Source organism: Corapipo altera, unplaced genomic scaffold (assembly GCF_003945725.1).
Source record: "Corapipo altera isolate COAL_440 unplaced genomic scaffold, ASM394572v1 180, whole genome shotgun sequence".
Lineage (NCBI taxonomy): Eukaryota > Metazoa > Chordata > Aves > Passeriformes > Pipridae > Corapipo > Corapipo altera.
This window is the reverse complement of record NW_020884915.1, coordinates 3,383,221-3,399,175: the sequence shown is the minus strand read 5'-3', so window position 1 is coordinate 3,399,175 and position 15,955 is coordinate 3,383,221. Positions and strand designations below refer to the sequence as shown.

Below are 15,955 nucleotides of genomic sequence, written 5' to 3'. Positions count from 1 at the left end.
TTTTCTCTCTGGCCTTAAACCCTGCAATCAACAACTCAACCGTGAGCATAGAGAAAGAAATTCCTTTGTTATCCCGTAGCTGCTTAAACGCTGAACCTTCAAAACCTCCTCAGGAAACAGGCCTGGTGCACGGCTGCCACTACTACAAGGAGCCCTGCACAAGAGAGACTCGAAAATCAATATCCTTCACCCAACTTATCAAATTTACCGAGGACATTTATACAGTATAATTAAATAGAAAAGAGATACAAATACAAAAGAGTATTTGCACGGCACTGAATAGCAATTGCATTAACTCTGGGACAGAGGACACTGACAAAAAGGAGGGAAAACACCATATATCAACCAAAGAAGCTGCAAGAAGCACGGGGAATGCTTAGCACTTTAGTAAAGACATCCACAAAATAAACAGCACACACACCTAAGGCATTTCTGCAGGTCCTGGTCAGTCAGCCAAAACGACGAAGTTGGAATTACACTGGTGATGGAAATGCTCCAAAACACTCAGTCACCTCTCAGACTCATGTAGGGTCTCCAACACATGTTGGGGCACTTCCCCCTCACTGGTGTGGAAGCAAAGCAGACACTATTATGTCGCTTTTCAGCATATGAATGTACCAAGTAAAATTGATTTTGCCCAGTAATCCACTTGGTAAGTCAGGGATGCTTTCCACAACCAGCAGCCGCCTCTGCAGACTGGCAAGATAAAATCTTCTCTGCAAGGTTAAACCTGGGAAAGGCTGACTGCCAGCACAGGACAAACCGAAACACCGTGGAAAAGGCAAACTAGATTATGTGGCTATTTGTTAAACAATTCTTCTCACAAGGGTTGTGTTACAAGCTTTTTATGAGCGCTCCTTACTTTCAGGTAGAGCCAGAGAAGCTGGCTTCTCGCTCCAAGTCCCTGCAGGCAGCAGGGAACACACACCCACTGCTCTGGATGTTACATCTCTCTTGTAACAGGGACCTTCAAATTGCCCAGAGTGGTGTTGGACACATGCTTGGGTCTGAGTGCTGGTGAGTAAAAGGCAGGTGTGTTTGTAAAGGCACCCAAAATGCAGGTTTGCTTTCACTTCAGGTTCAAAGGTTAAATCTCCAGGGCTGCCTGCAGCAATTAGGCAGTGTCTAATTACACTGACCAATAAAAATCAATATACAAGATGGGCAGGACCCCTGTACGCTGCTCCCCCACTGCCAGGCCCCCTGAAGGGGAATCTCAACCATCCACTTTGCAATATACTCATGGGGAAGAGCGGGGATCAGGTTAAAGGCTTCTTTGTTGCCTCTCTTGTGTCTTCATTCGTTAACGTGAATCACACTCCACTCTATTTTGAGCAATCCTTTATTAAAAATGCCTGTGAGTCATTTTCTCTAAACTTGAAACTATAAAAACGGTAGTGTTTGGGTAATAGGAATTTTTAAGATTTTGCATTCTTCTTTTTTTGATGGAACAGAGAAAGGAGGGTAACCTGACTCACAGGAAGTTTTTTTTTTTCCCCTTGTCCTGCACACACATTGCTGCTCTTGGACAGAAATCACAACTCATAGAGTAAAACTTCTGGACATCCTTCCCTAAATTAGATAGAGAGTACTAAAAGAACAAACATAAATTATCTCTTTAGGGAAAGGTAAAAAAATCAACAAATGACAACTTGGGAATCTCTATCAATTTATGTTCAGCGTGGTATTAAGAAAGAGCCTATAAAGGTAAATCCATGAACTTCAAATTAACATAAATCCCTTTCCAGATGGCATAATGCAATAACTGAAAATCATACTGGTGATTATTCATATCTCCAATGTCCCCCACCTGAAAGATAAAGCAGACCAAAAGGATTAGGAAGAAATTCTTCCCTGTGAGGGTGGGGAGGCACTGGCATAGGTTGCCCAGAGAAGTTGTGGCTGCCCCATCCCTGGAAGTGCCCAAGGCCAAGTTGGACAGGGCTTGGAGCAACTTGGGATACTAGAAAGTGTGCTTGTCAAAGGCAGGAGGTTTGGACTAGATGGTCTTTAAGGTCTCTTGCAACTCAAACCCTTCTGGGATTCTAGGATTTGCCCTACGAACTGGATGCCACTAACCCAGGAACACAAGCACAGTACAGCAAATAAACTGACCCACAAGCACCACAGTGGGGCTTTTTTCATCCCAGACATGGAGACACCTCACCCTGCCTGATGACATCAGATGAGACACTACTGCCATGTCAACTTTGCAAAAAGACCTTTCACTGTTGGTGAATTGATGGCACACATACACCACTCAGCTCCATCCCCACACTGCAGAGCTTGTCCCCATGGTCTCCAGGCAGGACTGCCAGAAGAACACAGACTCTGCTCAGGAGACCCAGCACAGAAACCACCTTTAGCTGTCTCCTGGATGCACTTGGCATCTCTGATATTCTTGGACACACAAGTCATGGTCAGACTTGCAGGTCCCTCGGCCCAAAGCAAATTAGAAGCACCACAAACAGGGGCAAGGGTGATGGACTTACTGCTCCAGCTGTGGGGTTGCAGGTCCAACCTGTGTGAGGATTGCCAGGGAAAATATTATAAAGGGAAACTCACTTCCCCCAGCTGCCTGATAGAGCCCATCAGAGGAAACATCTGCCATCCTCCACAGAGGACAAAAATGAGGAGGAAGTGGTTGGTCCATCCAGAGAAAAGAAAGTAAGAAACATTAAAGGCACACGGGTCCTGACCAAGGCAGGAGACTCACTTCTGCAGGCAGGTCTCAACAAAACCAGTTAAAAAAGCAGTTTTATAGAGTGCCGAGTATGAAAACGGCAGCAGCCCACTTGATAAGGTCAGGGACTGAGGTGGCCTATGGTACTTGTAAGAGAAAACATCTGTTGGTGTTAAAAGGTCAGCAGGAAATGAACACTATTTACTTTGTCCTTACTGGTTGGGCCACCACTCCTCGAAAGAGAACCACACAAGGTTCAGGTCAGCAGCGTCCCCGTGGCAGCCGCCCCACTGACTGCCCACCTTCATGTCCCCTTGGTGCACCCGGGAACCCTCCAAGTAATCCTTGGGAGGAGGATCAGGATGGTTCTCCCCTCGGCAGACCCCGGGGGGCCTCCCTCCCCTCCCTCCCTCCTCATGGGCCACCACCCCACACACTTCAGGGAGGGAAAAGTCCTTCGTGCCGGCTCAGGAACAAGCCGTTAAAATAAATCCGTCAACATAAAAGCGAAAAAACAAGAAGTTTCTTCTGAAAAACAGGAAGTGTTAGGTACAGAGCGGCTCAAAATAGCACCGGCTCCGTTTGTTGACAAAACACAGGTCCCAAGGGGTCGTGCCTTTCTGTAGTTTTTTGCTTTTCCTGCGGACAGCCAGGTTTACCTCCACGGCTGCCCAGGGGCTCTCCTACCCTCTGCCACGGGCTAGCACTGTTTCCCACTGTCCGCCGGAATGGGCCATGGAGGGCAATGGCCACGGGCCTGGCCACGCTTCCTGTGCGCCGCAAGGGGCTCCCACAGGAAACCCTGATGGAAAACAGCCCCCGGCGTGAATCAGGGCTCGCTCCAATACACAGAGGGAATATTTAAGGCTGGCACCCCCTCGTTAAAACTCAGACTGAAGTTTTAAGCGTGTAGGAAACCGGTTTCAAACTTTCCCTCACTGGTTCTTCATGTGTAGCAAAGTGCAGTGCTGGCCAGGCAGGAGGAGCCACTGACACCTAAGGACAAGCTTGAAATGATAAGGCTCTGATCCCAAGCCCTAGGCCAACAAAAAATTCACAACGAAGAAATTACAGGATGACATCTTCTGCAGAACAGAGGAGGGAGGAAATTTTACACTCTAGCTTTTCGTCAAGGCTGTGTGACATTTTCCCATTGCTCAGTAACTTGCCAGTTCAGGCTCTGCCTCTTCTTCCCCACAATCACAGAATCACAGAGTGGTTTGAGCTGGAAGGGACCTTAAAGCTCATCTCATTCCACCCCCCTGACATGGGCAGGGACACCTTCCACTAGACCGGGTTGCTCCAAGCCCCATCCAACCTGGCCTTGGACACTTCCAGGGATGGGGTAGCCACAGCTTCTCTGGGCAACCTGTGCCAGGGCCTCACCACCCTCACAGGGAAAAATTTCTTCATAACATTAATATAATCCTGCCCTCTGTTAGTTTGAAGTTATTGCCCCTCATCCTACCACAATCTGCCTTGTCCTCCTGATTTAGTCTGCAGAGGTAGAAAGCAGCACTATTTTTTTTGGTCTTAATTTAAAAAAACCCAACAGGATAACACTCTCAGATGATCTAACCTAGACTAAAATGACTGTACTGAAAAGCAGGATGAGATACTATCCCTTTTCACACCCCCTGGTCTACAGACCAAGGCTGCCCCCGAGCCCTGACTGCCTTCTCCTCACACACCACACCAGACATGAAGGGGCCCCTATCATGAATAGCTAATTATTGGACCACATTAAATTATTACTCAAATTAAGATTTGTGGGTTTTCCCCTCGCCTAACAATACGCCTTTGAGAGCAGCACTGCAAATATACTGGAGCAGGAGCAGCAGTCTAGCTCCATGTGCAATTAGGCCAGCATGTGGATCTTATTGCTCCTAAGGACTCTTATTTGATTTCCCGCACCACCAACTGGTGAGAAGTTTTCAAGTCTATATAGAGAAGAATTAGATCACTCTTTGGGGTGGTCGCATCTGGGGTTGGAAAACCAGATGGAGAGCGTTTTTCCAAGTGCTTTGTAATTGAAGCAGCCACCAAGTTGCTAAGGAGCAGGAAAATACAATCACTGCTCTGGGGCACCCGCAGCAGCGCTGGGGCCGTGTCTGCCAACACTCGTACACACCATCTCCGGTGCCAGCAGGGAAGAATGGTCACACAGGATGGGGTTTATGGAATGTCGTCGTGAGCGGGGACCTACTGCCAGCGTGCAGGAGCTCTGTGACTTCTGAACATAAACATCTGCATGGTACCACCTAAGGAACCCGGGAGGCGGATTTCTTCAGTTCCCTAAAAATGCAAAGCTCACAAGAGTAGGCTGTGAAAATGGGGAATGAAGGGGAGGGAGAGGAACAGCGGGTGGGAGCAATAAGGAAACTTAAGCATTTCAAAGCACAGAGAACCAACCAAATGGAGAGATGGCCACCATGTGTGACACCATGTCTTGCAGGCTGATGGACCCTGGAATGGCCAGGCAGGGCTTTGAGAGTGATTTGTGCTGGCAACTTGGTCCTGGCTCTGCACCAGCATCAGACATACCCATGGATCACTCCCTCCCTGAGTATGGACTGAGCCATGAATGCTGCCCTTCCTGGGGATCAGGAAGGTGCATCTCAGAGAGCACAGAATGGTCATAAGTCTTTCCTAATCAAAACATGTTTTGTAGACTGAAGTGAGAGAGGGATGAAGTGGTTTTAATCAAAGCTTGGCCAGCAGCATTTCATATGCACACAGAGATCTACAGCCTAATCACAGAATGGTTTGAGTTGGAAGGGACCTTAAAGCTCATCTCATTCCAACTCCCTGACGTGGGTAGGGACACCTTCCACTAAACCAGGTTGCTCCAAGCCCCATCCAACCTGGCCTTGGACTCTTCCAGGGATGGGACAGCTTCTCTGGGCAAACCTGTGCCAGGGCCTCACCACCCTCACAGGGAAGGATTTCTTCCTAATATCTAATCTTATCCTGCCATGTCAGTCTGAACTCATTCCCCACTGTCCTGTCACTCTGTGCCCTTCTCCAGTGTTCCTTTACAGTTCTCTTGCAGACCCTTAAGCTACTGGAAGGGGCTCCACAGTCTCCTCAGATCTTTCTCCCCACCAGGCTGAACAACCCCAGCTTTCCCAGCTTGTCTCCATAGCAGAGGTGCTCCCGTGGCACAGACTTTGCCAGGGAATTGCTGCTTTAGAGACAGAAAAGGCGTCTATTTTCCCTGGTGCTTAACCATGTGCCAGGTTTTAAAACCTGTGGGTTTACAACCTCCTTATCAGCAGCTAACACGGAGCACGGCTCCCCAAGATGCAGGAAGCATACGGAAACCCTACTTTCCTTTCCTTTCCTGCTATTTATTTTCCTCCTTGGAACTCAGAACATGCAACAATAAAGTCACAAGTCAAACCATAAAAATGAGACGAAGAGAAATTTCTCCTTTGAATGCTGAGTTTGCAACTGGAGGAACTGCAGCTCCCCACGTGGCATCCCCAGGGCACGGGTTGTGAGGGAGGGATGTACCTGCTCCTCCTACCAAATATCCCCAAAGCACAGCGATTTGAAAATTAATCAGCAATTCCAGCCTGAGCAGGAACACCTTTAAATATTTGTTCGGGATTTTTGCAGAAGGAAGCAACAAGTAGAAAAACAAATATATGTCCAGAGTCAGCACTTCACGACTCAAAAGAATACATAAATGACTCATTCTCATGCACATGGCCTGCATATAAACATTCACCTTAAAAATAATCCTGTGTACAACATCAAAACAGGAGAGCAGGAGGATGGTAGGAGATCAGAGAGTTTATATTAGAAAGAAGAGGCAATGAGTGATGAGGGAACTATCAGGGAAGGAGGTCCTACAGAGAAACCCCCCTTGAAAAGCACATGCAAGCACCTGGTTCTGCTGTTCTATCAGTTTCTTTGTTTTCAGGTTTCGCACATGAAAATACAGATTTCTTTCTGCAAATTACTGGCATTTTGAATTGGTGTTTGAGGTCAACTTGGCTTTTTAAAGGATATTATTTTATAGGCATTTTAATCTTAGAAAAATTAAGAGATTATTTTCCTTTGAAGACACAAAGCTGGCACCTTCAGTATCACATTTTCCACATCCAATTCCACACTGGTTAGATTTTTTCCTTCCCAAACCAGTTTTAGCCTGGCCAATCTTCCTTTCTGCATCCGCATTTCTGTAGCCTAAACACCTGGGTGTATAACACAAGCCACACAAACTACACCACACCAACTTTTCAGCTGTGACTACAATGAACTCCTCCGTGGCCCTGGAGCATCTGGAGCCACTGGGATTTTTGAAATAACATGATGAAATATCTGGGTGACTACACAGCCAACTTTCAGCAGCCAATTTGAAATTTCTGGTTGGTAGCGTACCACGGGAGCGCAAAGGTTCAAGCGCAGGCCTTCACACAAAGTGTTTCACAATGAATTCCCACAGCTTTTCTAACTTAGCTGCCTTGTTTAAAACCCAGTGCAACCCTCTAAGGTATACAAATAATTAATTTCAACCCAAACTCTGAAGCAGCAGCTCCCAAACTTTCTTTCCTGGCTGCGACCTCATTTTACAGACCAGTAGCTCCGTGCAACCCCAAACAGCAGAATAAATATGGAACAAAATGAAATTTCCGTCAGGCTCACGACCTTGCTCATAACTTCCCCAAACCTCATTTTGGAGCCATCACTCCACTTTGGGAACTGACAGAGTTGTAACACAAATGATGTAGAAACACAGACCCACCTACAGGCACAGACCAGTGGTGCCCACAGAGCCACCAATGGCTCCACGGTCATGGATGGGAGACCAACATCCTAAAGGCTCAGGATGTACAGGTACCTTTGTGGTCCTGGGATTACCTTACCGACCCCTGTGCTGCCACAGCAATGACAAGGAGAATGCCTGAAAAAAAGTGTCCAAGGCCAGGCTGGATGGTGCTTGGAACAACCTGGTCTTGTCGAACGTCCTGCCCATGCAGGCATTGGAATGAAATAATCTTTAAGGTCCCTTCCAACCCAAATCATTACATGATCTTATGATAAAACCCTTTTTTACCCTATGGCTGTGGGGTTTTGCCCAGCAATGCCCCCAACTTCATCCCAAACAGCAAAATCCAAAATGTGGATGTTACTTAACAGCATCATAAATAAATCCCCTTCAAATTGCTCCCTCAGCATTTTTTATGGCTACAAGACAAATTTAAGCTTTAGGGGAACTCCAGTGCTTTTTGCACACTGCTGAGGGTGCAGTCAGTGTCACAGACATAAATTATCAAGTCAAATGACCTGTTCCACTATGTACACCTGGTAGCAGGAGCCAAGATTGGAAATAAGGCATTTTTGGTTCCCAGATCAGATCCTACACAATTGCAGCTCTGCAGCCAACAGGACAAACAGGGTGTTTCTAGGCTGGATATCAGAGACCAGAAAAGGGAAAACAAACAACTGGAATCACCTCAGAAAAACCTGATCTCCTCTTCCCTGACTCCACGTTCATGGTTTTGGCATCACCCCAACGGTGGTGACTTACACAATAAAAAAGGCAACCAGCAAGTTCATGCAGCAGAGGGGGTAAAACAACACAGATCTTGGGGATGGATGTTTTTTGCCATCTGGCATCTTTCTGACATACATTTTAAAAGAGGAGAAATTCCCAAAATGGTTTAAGTGGAGGGTTGGATTGTGAGCTGGAGCAGCACAGCCATAACGCCTGGAAAGCTACATTCCCCCTCTGCACACACACTGTGTCCCAGGGCTGCAACCTGAACTGTAAACATGAGGATATTCCCATAGATGTGCAGAAAACCAAGGATAAAAATTCAGTCCTTTGGCTCCCTATTGCTGTTAAAATTAATTGCCACATAAAATTGCTGATTCCTAGCAAATGAAGCTACACAATTTATCAACTCAAGGATAGAGCAAACTCACTCGTGGTTTAAATACGTTATCTGAGTTATTACAGAATCCTGCAGCAGCGACAGTTTTATGGATAATGTAGGTTTTGTAAATTCATTAGTACCAAACGAACTTTCAAAGCAAACAAAGACATTAAACAAACATCACAATACTTTATTTACACACAGAATAGATTTCCCTTCCTTTTCCAAAGCCATGCTGGGATACTTGGAGGGAAAAATAGGAAAGCAGTTCTGCTGTAACACTTTGTGAAGGGAAAACGTGGCTGTTCATTCGGACCCGAGTCAGCGAGGACTGAGCTCAAACCTGCGTTTCTCAACCTAATACATGAGAGGTCACTTGTTGGCTTCTGATTCAGCCCCTCCAAGTTCTTAAATTGCTGAAGAATCATTTCTATACCACAAAAGGAGAGTGGGGCTGCTCCAGAGCCCTTTGCAGTCCATGGCATATTTCCACTGATTTCAGCAGGCTTTAAATCAGCGGCATCGTATCACCTAATTAAAGGGACAATGTCATCTGGAATCTACTCCATTTCAAACAAAGTTAAAAGCACTTTCAGACCTATGCCTGGGTGAATCCTCCTGCCCTTTTCCCGCTGATTAAATGCTTTCCCTCACAGTTGATATAGGAAATAGCTGCCAAGCTGACACAGGACCTGGACACATGGGAGAAAGAGAAAAATTGCATTCTCTATGACTTGCTGTCAAACCAAAGGAGACACTGAGAAGAAAGAGGAAAAACATTTTTTGGACTTTTTTACAACAAGAGATGTTAAAAACAATTTCTGAAGGAAGCACACATTTTCAGTTGATACTGCTTCTCCTGAGAGAAATCTCATGATGGAAATTGTTTTAACCTATACTTGCTGGAAGAAATGACTAACATTGCTATTAAAAAAAAAGAGATTGCAGAAAAAAAAAAAAAGCTGTTTTTCTCCACTGTTCCATTCTGTTTACTCTGTGCATTTATCACCAGCATGTGTAGAAGCAGCCTCACTCTTTCCCCTGTGCAGGCAGTGAGTTAGTCACACTTTCCCCTGTTGTGTAGCTCCTTTAGTCAGCAGCAGGGAAGTGATAAAGATGAAAAAAAAACTAAACAAAAACAGGAAAACGCAATTGTGAAAAACACAGAAATTAGCAGGAGGTCCTTGTAGGCAAATGTAATATTCAAATCGATTTTGCCTGCTTTAATTTAGGAGACTGCAATCTGGAAAGGAGCTCTGTGCCTCTCCACGCAGCCTCTCCTCTGGAGGAAGTGCACGTAGGGTACAGGAGAGGGAGGGCAAGGAGAGAGAAGAGGCAGCAGAGCTACAGGAACCCCCGGTGCAGAAGTCCAGGGCATGGCAAAAACATTTCAGAAACAGAGAGAAACTGCTACCAGAGAATAGATGTAAAATAAGCCCCAACTCCCAAGCCTAGTGGTGCACTCAGGCTCACGAGGTGTTAAATAATCAGCCTGCAGCAGGAACAGCCCAAGTTTTGTGACCAGTGTAATGTAATTATGCACCACTGCTTCATTCTTGGGGGGTCTACTTATTTAAAATGCATTAAAGAAATAAATCATTTTTGACTGTGTCATCCCCCTTCCCTTTTAAGCTGGGCTGGGGCAATAAATCCGTAAAAAGAGGGACTCCTGGTTTAAATAAAACCAACAAAAGCAGTAACAATGGGAGGCTCCTACACTTCACTTCTAGTTTCCATTAAATTATTTGCTACAATAGGTACACAAAGTGGCAAGGATACCAAATCACTTGAATATACCTTTACAAAATCATCATCCTAAACCTTCTGGAATCACAGTGTTCTGGGAGTTGAACAGTTTTCCAGTTTCAGGACTTACCCTTGACTATAAAAGCTCACAGGCAGAGCAGGGGGAGGCTGAGTCTTTACATTTGTTAGGCACAAATCTGCACTGACCTGCTTTCACACAGTGTAAATCCAAGGTAGGATCCTGCCTCCAAGACTTTCAGCTCCAAGTCCCACAGACACCTGCTGTGCATGGTCAGACCTGGCTCCACCACTGCAGAGAGGGGCATGGGATGGGCACCAGTCAGTTCAACTAAAATCCAGGGAAGAAAGGCTCATTTCCAAGTGCCATCAGCTGAACCCATCAGTGCTATCACTGTTTCACCATCGTGTGTGTGTGTAGGTACACCCACAGACAGGCCTCTAAATGATGGGACTGATGTTTCAAGGTGTTCAGGAGACGGGGAAAAAAAAAGAGGGGACGAGGTTGTTCTGTCCTCACTTTACCTCAATTCTGGCAGCAGCACAGGGTGCAAGTCCCATACTGTGATCCAAGGCTGCCCACACCATCCTTTTCTCCCATTTCAAAACATGTTAGTGGAAAGCATCCTCCTGGCTCTGTGAGAGAAAGGATTTGGCTTAAATTAGCACTGAATGGTATCACACTTCCACATAAAATCAGCAAAGCCAAATCTGAGATGCTCCCGATGCAGAACCCAGTCAGCAGGGGTTTGGAAATGGTTCAGCTCACACACAGCTGCACCTTCCCAGCACTTCCCTGACCTGCAACCTGGTCTAGTGGAAGGTGTCCCTGCTCATGGCAGGGGGTGGAAATGGATTGTGTTTAAGGTCCCTTCCAACCCAAACCATTCTGTGATTCTGTGACATACTCCTAGGAAAGCCCTAAGTCACCAGCAAGACAATCTGGAATAAAACCACTTACAAGTTTGTACAGAAAAACACTTCTCAGACTCTTTTTTCCCCTCTCTAGTGTTAGTCATCGACCTCCACAAGTACAGAGACCCAATGAATTTAGCCTGGCCAGGCACTTCCATCAAATATTTAAAGAAAAAATGACCAGCAAGAGGCTGTGCAATCTCATGTGAGCATTTCTGTCCCTGAAACAAATCTTAATTCTCTAAGGATCGTCTCACATGCCAATGGGAAGCTCGGTAAGGGATGAGATATTTAATCTAATCTGCTCTCAAAATAATTTTGTTGGCATTGATTGTACTGCATTGTATCTATGGGAAAGAATTTAAAGTAAGAGCAAATGCATACATATATGACCCAGACAAGTAAGTGTCTGTTACCATTACTGCTGGCTGATAATAACAAAGAACAATGACCTCAACATTAATGTAAGGTAAAGCTATCTGGTCTCAGGAGCCAGCACACAGCTGTGTTTTTAAAAATCATTTCAACTTATGCAATATTATAAAAAATTCTCAAAAATGGTCTATATTTAAAATTCTTTTGCTTGACTCTACCCCTGTTCCTCCAGAAAACCACCCCTAAAATCTCAGCTGTCTGCAAGCCCAGCTGTTTCCTGGCTTTTCCATGCAAATTGTTCTCCCTGGATTTTATTGTGTGCATGTATATGTCTCTTAAAACGCACTCAAGTTTGAATTAGGGGCCCTACTTCCATCAAAGGGTATTCTTGTAAAATAAGCTTCATTCTCCCAGTATCTGACACGGAATTATTATCCCATAACTCACGGGTGTCCAAGCAGTTCTGTATTAAACACAGCTCCGGAAAAGTCCCAGAGGGAAAAGCACATGAAGGGACATGGAAAGTCACTCGAATGTAAACCTGTAAAACCTGGAATTTCACATCTCCCTGCCAACCCACAAAGCCCACACATGTGCTGGGTGAGGATCTGTCTCCTGCCTTACTGTGGAATTTTTACCTTTCAGGATTTAACTAAACACTGATTACGTTATTGTGTAATTAGGTTAAATTAAAACTTAGCTTAAAGCAGTGAACACTTTCTTTTCAATTCCAATCAAAACCGTTTACTTAATTCTCAGTTTGATATTGGCATCTCCCTCCAGCATGACAAATTTAAAATTATTACTGTATGACAGCAGGAAAACCAGAAAGTAAAAGTTACTGTGGGAGCTGGTCTGAAAGCTCACAGCTACATGGAGATTTCTGCTGCTGCTTTTCACACATGTTCCTTCCTTCCTCAGTTTCTCACTGACTTTCAGGGTTCCTTGCATCGCATTGAACACAAAAAAGAAACTCAAATGGTAAAAAGCTGCCAAAGTTATCCCCCCCTCTCCCCCAAAAAATCTGCTATTAAACTGCTTTTGCTGAATTCTGTACCATCCCCTCTGGGGCTGGTTCCTGACTGTCCGTCCTCACTGACCTTTGTTTGGAATTTGCTTGATTTTTGTTTCCAGAAGAAATCACAGAATCACAGAATGGTTTGGGTTGGAAGGGACCTTAAAGATCATCTAGTTTCAATTCCCCTGCCATGGGCAGGGACACCACCCACTAGACCAGGTTGCTCAGAAATGTAGGCACATTGCACAGCAAACACTTGCAGAAACTCAGAACCTAGGAATACCTACAACACTTGAATGTTTCTTTAAAACAACAGAGATTCTTTAACCCACTGTGCCTATTGAGCTCACCCTACAAACCAGCACTTTCTATCCACCCCTCTGTGGACACTCAAGGCCGCAGTGTATTTCAAAAGAATATATCAAAACTGTGTCACCAGCACTGAAATGGTCTAATTCATCTTATTTATCAAATTCCAGCCTTAGGCCAAAGTGTTTTTAGATCAAACCCAAAATACCATTAGATCCATAACAATTGCTGCCCTAAAATGCACCGTGACGGTGCCAGCCTGGAGTTTCCTTATGTGGGTCTTGAATATTTTATGTGCGGACTTTGCAGTGTGTGACCCAAATACCATCCTCAACCATGGAAATGAACTTGTGGGATATCCATGGAGTGACAAATGTGGGCACCATCCGAGAGCAGGATCTGTCCTGCGCTGTTTAGGAACTAAATGATAGTCCGTGGTAATAAAATATTTATTATGCTCTACAATGCTGCAACTGCCTGGCTGTACTTCCTCCCCTCTCCATCAGAGAACACTGGAGCCCTCTGCAACTTCTGCTCGAGAGTTCTCAGATTACACATCTTTATTTTTCTTACAGATTCTCCTACAGGATTGTGTCTCTGCAAGGAACCATTTGGCAGTTAAGGCAGTTTACCCCCAGAAACCCTGAATACTGTTTGGTTTTTTCTCCCTGTTGCCTCAATTTCTCTCGAAGGGCGTCCCTGGCAGAATATCCAGAATCAGTTTCCTAAATACAAATATAAACTCACAAAATACACTGAACAGAGCAAAAAGCCAAATCATCCTTTGTTACCCGGTGCTATACCAGTCTCCAAAGGAATCCATCGTGTGTCAGGAGAGGAAAATAACGCAAGCCCTGTCTTAGGATTGCTTAATCCTGCTTCCAGTGCAGACCACTGACATGTGATGTTGGGAAGAAATTCTTCCCTGTGAGGGTGGGGAGGTCCTGGCACAGGTTGCCCAGAGAAGCTGTGGCTGCCCCATCCCTGGAAATGTCCAAGGCCAGGTTGGATGGGGCTTGGAGCAACCTGGTCTAGTGGAAGGTGTCCCTGCCCATGGCAGGTGGATGAAATAAGCCAAGTTTTAAGTTCCCTTCCAACCCAAACCATTCTATGATTCCATGATATTCCCCTTTCAGTGCTCCCAGAAACAGCCCGATAAACTGGGAGCCCATTTGAAACAGCCATAATTCCCATAATTCCTGCCAATACTGATAAGACAAAGCCAAGCAATAAAGAGACAGCACCAGGGAGATCCTTAGTTTGGATCCCCAAAGGGATGTGCACCAGAGAGCTCCCAGTCCTCACAGAAAACCTGCATCACAGAGGGCGGATGGGGCTGCTGGGAGGTGCAGGATCACACCCTGCCCTCCCTCACTGGGTATGTTGCTGTTGGCATCAAAACAGAGAGACCTGCAGGGGATGTAAGGAATTGAAATGGAAAAACCAGGAAATAAAATGCAAAAAGTGTATTGTGAGCAAGTGATTGAAGGAAGTAGCAGAGCCCTTAACAAATTGGTTATTTGTCTGGTTAGCTTGATGCAGAAGTGGAACAGGAAATTAATTCAATATGCCCCAGACTTACATTCCACCATTATTTTCTGATTTTTTTCTTCCTTTTTTTTTTCATATATAAACATAAAGCACAAAGTAAAGTATTTCTGGGCAAGCTAGTATTTGATGCTGATGAGACTTCAATCAAAAAGATCTAATCATTATCAGAGCTATCCTACAGACAGGTTTGGCAATAAAAGAATAAAATAAGACCAGTTGAAGAGAAAAGACCCTCTTCAGAACCCACCTGGCTGCCAGCAGTTCTTGATTTGTTGAAAAATGTCCCAAACCGATAGGTACAAGTCACACTCACATAAACCTTTATGAACAAGTGCCTCACAGGACGTGGCAGCCTGCCAGTAATTTTGCTTTAAATATGAAAATGGATATCAAATCCAACTTTCTAGATGTAATAATGGCACGGGAGATTGATGGCATCGCTGTGCTGCACAATGACTATTTAAAACACTTTTGGTTGCAGTTACAAAGCTCCAGTGACCTCCAGAACTAGAGAAACTGTAGGCAATGTTAGGAGGAAATAAAATTAGTGATTCACAATGAAGAAATAAAGCAATTCAGCGCTTATCCAAGAGGTACTGACTGCAGTTCACACCTCTGCAATGACACCAGCACACAGAGTCCTGTTTAGAGAAAGAAGGAAGAAACAATCCAGATTTCAATAGATGAGATGTCCACTGCTGAGATGGCACTAATGGTACTGGGCCTGCCAGGGAACTCTAGGAGAATGGAAACAGGGGTTTTGTTATCAGAAGATTCAAGTTCTCCTAAGCATTGTGGAGAACATCACACCCCCACTACATGGTCACGTCACACGAGTGGGCAGCAAGAAGATGGCAAAAGGCAGAAAAGAAAGACAAAAGGGAATGAAACTGGAGGAAGAAAACAGAAGGAGAAATGAGAAGCTGAAACTAAAGCTGAAGGCAGCGTGGATGGAGCAAGAAATGCCAGAGAAAGACAACAAAGCAGAGGAGGCTCCCCCATCACACCTACTGCTGACTCACACGTTTGGGGTTACTTGCATTATTTCTCTGTACTCCAGCAGCATCTGGCATCTGCTGCTGAGATCAGAGCCTGGTGTGTCAAGCATGAATCAAGACCTTTCTGCTCATCAGCTGAAAATCCAAACAGACAAAAGGGAAAACATAGCCAGGGACTTCACCAGTCCTGCCTGGAGTAACCAGGAGCTGCAGCAGCAACAGAGCCCATCCAAAACCAGCAATCAGCTACAACCCACTTAATGCTGCCTTCAGGAACCAAGTAAGTTCTTCCAAGCATCCAGTACAGTCCACGGCCAACAACCAAGCTCATCTGACACCAATCAGGCTACAATAATCATAAGACTGAAGCTCCCAGCCTCGCCCTTGGACTGCCTTGCACCCTCCAGGCTCTGTAGTTTCAATTAACTCGTGGCTTTGAAAAGTCAGGAGAGCA

At 45.2% G+C, this 15,955-nt stretch overlaps 1 protein-coding gene across 1 annotated transcript in view; it reads right to left on the bottom strand.

The window, feature by feature from the left end:
• Positions 1-15,955, bottom strand: part of CTBP2 (C-terminal binding protein 2) — a 138,051-nt gene that overhangs the window by 71,394 nt on the left and 50,702 nt on the right. The window lies entirely within an intron of this gene.